The sequence below is a fragment of the Prunus persica genome, chromosome G2 (genome assembly GCF_000346465.2).
Source record: "Prunus persica cultivar Lovell chromosome G2, Prunus_persica_NCBIv2, whole genome shotgun sequence".
Classification (NCBI taxonomy): domain Eukaryota; kingdom Viridiplantae; phylum Streptophyta; class Magnoliopsida; order Rosales; family Rosaceae; genus Prunus; species Prunus persica.
In genome coordinates, this window is record NC_034010.1 from 4,921,131 (window position 1) to 4,928,461 (window position 7,331).

Consider the following 7,331-nt stretch of genomic DNA (forward strand, 5'->3'; position numbering starts at 1 on the left):
TTTACTCTGCACTCACATTTTTCACTTCCCACACCAATTCTCCATGCAAACTCTTCTCCTTCCAATATTTTTTACTCTCCACTCACATTTTTCTACTACTTTCCATTTGTATAAAAACAAAACAAAACAAATGGCATCTTCTATCGAAACCGGAGGCTCGTGGTCAACTTAGGAAGATATTGCGTTGTGTCAGTCTTGGGTGAACGTTAGTCATGACCCTATCACGGGCAATGAGATGAAGTTCCATCATATGTGGAGCAAAATTCATGGAGAATTTTGTCAAATATCGGGTTCCATTCGCACTGAAATGGCCTTGTCTAGTAGATGGAAACTTCTGAATAAAGAGTTAGGGAAATGGAGAAATGCATTGACAAAAGCAAGGGAGAACATTCGAAGCGGTCAAAATCTATCCGATGAGGTAAAATATTTATAATTGCCATTTTAATAAATTTAATGTAATTTTTTTTATTGCATATTCTATTTCTTTTTCTTGCATAATCTTTTTTTTTTCTTTTTGCATTTCCAATTTGTCTATATTTTCTTGCATAATCAATTTTATTCTTGCATTTCAAAATATTTTATATTTTCTTGCATAATAATTTTTTTTCTTGCACTTCTAATTATTTATTTTTAATAGATCATACAAGCACAAATGTGGTTCGGTGCCATTGGGCAAGGCAAAAAAAGTTTCGTGCATTTCCAATGTTGGGAAGTTGTGAAGCATTGTTCGAGATTCAAAATTATTCCTACCGGTCCAACGGTTGTGTTGAATGAGACGCCGCTCCACGATTCACCATCAACCGATTCGCCATTGGACTCTCCAATGGAAACGGAGTTACCACTCCCACGTCCGCCGAGACCTATTGGGAGAAAGGCGGCAAAGGCCAAGAGAGGGGGCACTTCGAACAATGAATGTGTATAATTATTGGAGCAAATAGCTAAGAACACCTCACTAAGAATTGAGAGAAACTTGAAAAGAGATGAAGCGGACAAGGCACGAGAGGAAGCATTTGTAATTCAACAGCAGCAGGCACAAGAGAAAGACATGGATGATAGAGAGATGAAAATCATGGCCATGGATACGAGCCATATGTCTCCTGAAACAAAGGCCTATTGGAAGCATAGACGAAGGGATGTGATGAGAAGAAAACTTTTCCATGACGACGGACCTAGCAAAACGGATTGGTTAAATTATGAAAACCATTAGGTTTTATTGAAACACCTTTGCCATATGTTGTATTGTTATATTGTTGTATTGTTGTATAATCCTTTAATTTGTTGTATTGTTGTATTGTTTCCTTTTCATTAAATAAAAAAGCATTAAATAATATGACTATTTATTAAAAACATTTGAGCATCAAAACAAAGATTAATTAAAAACAAACCTTAATTTATTGCAAACAACACACAAAACAAATCATACATAAAAGCTTAATAATAAAATAAAGCATAATTCCAAAAAATACCACACACAATATAAAGCATAATTAAAAACAAAGCACTAATCTTGACTTCATCCATTGTGATTGCCTTTCATCTCCCACAAGTGCTCGATCAAGTCAACTTGACGTCTCTCGTGAATATATGAAGATTGCATTTCTTCATAACGATCAATCATGGGGTTGTTGAATCGACCATCCCGAACTAACGGTTCGGGCTCCATTGGTAGTCCATTTGGTCCCATCGGTCTTTCATATATTCTTGTCAATGCCGTGTTCATTAGATCGGATTCAAATACCTCTGGAGCATCGTAGTCATACTCATCCTCCACAATCATGTTGTGGAGGATGATGCAAGTCATCATAATACTCTGCAGCACCTCCTCGTCTAGAATCCGAGCAGCACCCCTGATAATTGCCCAACGAGCTTGCAAGATACCGAAACACCTTTCCACGTCTTTCCTGTAACCTTCTTGAAAGGAAACAAAGCTTCTTTCCTTCTCGGATTGGGGATTCGGAATTGTTTTCACGAATGTCGTCCACCTAGGATAAATTTCGTCGGCAAGATAGTACGCACCAGAGTATACGGTATTGTTGATTTGGTACGTGACCTGGGGGGAATGACCTCGCAATACCTCGTCGAATACCGAGGATTGACCAAGGACATTGAGGTTATTCTGAGATCCGGCAACCCCAAAGAAGGCATGCCAAACCCAACAGTCGAATGAAGCTATGGCCTCCAAAATTATACTTTTTTGGCCCTTTCGATTCCCGCACTCTCCTTGCCAAGCAGTAGGACAATTCTTCCACTGCCAGTGCATGCAATCAATGCTTCCAATCATGCTTGGGAAACCTCGAGCCTCTGCTTTTTGTAGCAGCCTTTGCAGGTCCCTCGGCGTGTGGGTTTGCGAAGGTACTCCCTCGTGTACAAATTTTCCACTACATCACAGAATCTCACCAAGTACTCTAGGATAGTTGATTTTCCCATCCTTGCAATCTTATCCACCTACTCTGCAGATGCCCCACAAGCAAGCATCCACAAAGCAGCTGTAAGTTTTTACTCCGAGATAAGACCCAAAATTCCAACAGCATCATGCTTTTGAATGAAGTATGTGTCGTAATACAAATATCATGCATGATTTTTTTGAAACAAATGTGGCTGCATTCTATCTCTCTCGAAACTTATGACCAGGATATAACGAATTTGGGATAAAGTAATCCTCCAAGAGATTCTTACCCCGAGACTCCCTACGTCTGTCCACATTTGGGGCATGAGGACGACGGTGTTGCCTTGATTGATTAAGAATACACACGGCTGCTGCAAGCATTTGTTCCTCTTCTTCATCGGCGTCCCGATCTTCTTCAGCACGTCTACGCCGGATTTCTTCCCTTTCTTTCTGTTGCCTCTCCAACACCCTCCTCAAGTTTGACATTGAGAGTAGAATGTGTTTTGTAAAATCTGAGAAATGAAGGAATAGATAAGAGATGGTGTGAGAGGTATGACTTGATGGTGTAGTTTTATAGAGGGATTCAGAAGATAGATATGACACGTGGCATAATTTTAGAGGATGAAAATCTTATCTGAAATTTGAGATTATAATTTTTTTTAAATATCTAAAAATCTTATCTGACAAAGATGACACATTGCACAATTTTAAAGGGTGAAAATCTTATCTGAAATATGAGATTATAATTTTTTTTTTAAAATATCTGAAAATCTTATCTGACATGGGACACATGTCACAAATTTAGAAGGTGAAAATGTTATCTGAAATCTGAGATTATAATTTTTTTTAATGAATATCCGAAAAATTTATCTGGAATAAGACATGTGGCAACCGAGATTCTCATCCGAAAATCTTTTCTGAAAAATAATGGACACGTGACAACCAAAAATATTATCCGAAAATTTAATTACAAAAGATTATCACAATTAATGGTTTAAAGTATAAAAAAGTAGGAAATAAGGTACAATGAATAGTATTTGCCTTAGACTTGCCCTAGACTTAGCCCTCATGAGTGGAACCACAAATGGCAAGGCTGCCACTATTCATGTGAATAGTGGCAGCCCTTGCTTGCCTTAGACTTAGCCCTTATAAGTGGAGTTGCTCTTAGAGTAGGGCTCGTCAATGGACCGGGCCGGGCTAACCCGGCTCAAATTTAATGGGCTCGGATCGGGTCGGGCTGGACTTTAAAGAGAAGAGAGAAAATATCGGGCCGGGTTTTTTTAGAAAATTCAAAGTCTAAGCCCAACCCATGAGCTGGGCTTCAGTAAGCCCATCGGGCCGGGCTGGGCCTAAACGAGCCCTACTTCATTAAAAAAAAAATCATAAACTTAATCATAAAGGTATTTTAGTTCAAATTTGAGATTAAACTCACTTAATTCCAATATTTTCACTTCAAATCAAATTCATAAAACACCCAATAAAGTCACATAACTTATAAGATTTTCCACAAAAATAATAAAACCAAGTATTATTTTTGAGGTTATTACATAATTAGATCGTAATACGTTTTAAGAAATTATTTTAAAAAATACCAAGTATAAAAATAAAATAAAAATTTAAGGATGGTATGAATAAATATGCAAATATTTGGTGATGTGTTCAAGAAAAGCATGATTATATTTGGTGGTACGATTATGTTTCGTGATATGATTATATTTGATGATGTGATATGTTGTTCATCTTATATATATATAATTGTTGAATTCATAATTGACACAAATTAATGTGCTAATCATCTAATTATAAACTAGGAATGAGTAACGAAAAGAAAATGAAATGAAACAAATTATATATGTGATTTAAGTGATATAATCCTAAACCTAAACTCTTATTTATACATAATTATATATATATATATATATATGCGGGCCTAACGGGCAGGGCTTTTGTGAGCGGGCCTGGTCGGGCTTTCATAGGCTTAATCGGGTCGGGCCTATGGGCCGGACTGGGCTTCAAACACCCAAGCCCAAGCCTAGCTTGTCCTAAGGTAGGCCGGACCATCTCAAAGCCCATAATGGGCCAGGCCGAGCTTTTATTCAATGGGCCGGGCGGGCCCCCATCAGCCTATGAGCCCACGGGCCAAATGATGAGGCCTACTTTAAAGCATGTCCACCCAAAAAGGCTAAGGCTAAGGCAAAGTCAAGGCAAGGGCTGCTATTATTTACGTGAATAGTGGCAGCCTTGTCTTTTTTGGTTCCACCCCAAAAGGCTAGGGCAAGGGCAAGAAAAAAAACATATATATGCAACAAAATATAAACAATTTCGAAATTGAATTTTAAAAAAAAATTGTTATGTATTTATAGGGAAAATATCCATAATTTTTTGGTATTTTTCTTTTAAAAAATTGAATTTTTTTGAATTTTTTTTGCTTACTGACGTCAGCGCCTTCAGGCTAAAGCCCAGGCAAGATCTGCCCTTGGGCTTGCCCGGGCTGCTTCTCCTACGCTGGAGGTCCAAACCCCACCTGGAGGGCCTCTTGTCCTGGCAAAATAGGTTGCGGTGGAGATGGTATTAGGCCCCATTTGGTTCACATAATGGATTTGAAGGGAAATCAATTCCCCTATTATTTCCTAAGGGATGGGAAATGGAAGATTTCTTTCCCACATTTGATGATGTTAGGAAAGTAACTGGGAGATTTCATTTTATTTCCTTTCCCATGTTTGTTTTGAGTGGGAATGGAAAACAAAGTTTGTATAATTTTCCAATTCTACCCATATTAAATCAAATAAAAAAAGAGTACATTCAATGATATACTGTAATTTTAAATTGTTAATGGGGACAAACTGGTCATGAAAAATGTTCATTGAATGTTGGCTCATTTTCCCAAACTTTCCCATGAGGAGGGAAAACAAAACTCAAGTTAGGAGGAGGGCTTCACTTTCCATCCTACTTTCCTATGTACCAGGCAACCATTTCCCATGCCTGAATTTACCAAACATGGGAAAGCAAATGATTTCTCATCCTCAAGCCTCCTTTCCCATGAACGAAACAGACCATTAGGATTTAGCCCATTCGAGGCTATATTCATTCAAAAGGACGTATACATATGTATTTTGTAGTGGTTGGACAAAAATGCCTTTATTTATTTTTAGACTGCTTAATGAGTCCTCTTTATTTTCAGATGGTGCCAAAAGTCTTGCTTCTTACTTGCCATATGGAGCCAAAGAATTGGATTACTTATTCTTGCTTTCTGTATATTTTTATTGTTACTAGGATGATCTCTTCACATGAACTTCATGCATATGCTGCTTTGGCTTCATTATGCTTCCATCATGTTGTCTATCTTATGTATTTCTTCTTCTCCCAAGATGTTTCAGTATGAGTTGTCATTATTTTAGCTAATATTGCTCATTTGTATTTTTTAATATCTTGCTTACTGGAACTAAGCAACTCATCTTGAGAAATAATTATATTGTGTCGTGCTCTACATAGGTAAAAATTATCTTTAAACCATTCTGGAAGTATATTTGTGAAATCTAATTTTACATTTTTCCAGAGAGGGAGATCAAAATCTATTACTTCTTTTAGTTTGGAAGAAAATTAAGACAAGTGATCGCTACTTTCAACATAAAATTGACTTAAGTAACCATACACTGCTAATAATCCTAGAGTAATTAAGTAGGTTTTCTGCTTATGCTCTAAATGTAGTTCTCTATATTCTACCATGTTAATGCTAATAATTTTGGAGTAATTGAATAGGTTTTCTAGTTATGCTCTAAATGTAGTTCTCTATAGTCTACCATGTTAATACTAACTAAATAAATAGTATAATGAGAACAACTTTTAGTAATAATTTTGATACCATGTTGTAAATTATTTTTCAAATTAAAAAGAAATGCTTGGATATATAACTGAAGGGGTGTGTTTTTCTCATATTCTAAATAATCATATGATCTCTAATATCTCCTGGTAAAAACCTATACCTTTCTCTTGCTAAGGTTTGAATAAAATATGGATTTTTAGTTATTTGTGTAAAAAATATGCCCTTAAATCCAACTAATTATGTAATAGTTACTGTTAAGGAAATCTTATGTAATGACTTATTTAAGTTATTTATGGGCAAGACCAATTGTTTTAATTCATGATCATGTTATCTTATGAAATACGAAAGAACTAAAGTCTTAGGAATATATAAGTGGAAATGAAAACTATGTAATGAGATTGCATACACCAAAACTTATCATGATCCCTAATTCTAAACATGTTCCTGGTCATAGGAGTATCAATTGGGCATTGATATTCCGCCAAGACCAATACACACAATATCTTCTTTATATGTAGAGAATAACGAGGTATCAAGTCATTGAGTGTAGTGACACCAAGATATATGTGTAGGTGCTTGCAGAAGAAGAAGTACACTAAACGCAATCAAATACATGAGTTTTAGAATGGAATATATCCTAGGACTAACATGGAAGTCGAAAGTGTTTGTAGAAGAATACCAAAAACTCATAGCAGCAACTAGCAGGTTTTCATCTCTATTAATTAAGTGCTTGGACAAAATTAAAGCATCATCAATACTAGCTTTCTTCCAATGTCATTGATGACCCAGGAATGAAATGTTAGAGAATGATTATGATGGCAAAGTGGAACTTCGACATCTTCCTTAAAAAGCTTGGCCATATCCTCAAGAACTTTCCCAAACCAGACAGGACCCAGAACGAGAGCATTTCCAAGCAAATGAAGGATATTTGCATCCAAATTCTTCTTACAATATGGATGAAGCTTGCTTCTAATCCCAATAGCATGTTTGTCGACACCTTCGCCTGAGATATGAGGAGGAAGGAATGAAGAAGAAGAGCTTCTAGCACGAGTTTTTGGGGAGGCCATCGTAAATTTTTAGGTAGAATTGAGGAGAGGTTTGAAAATTTTCAAGAAAGTCAAG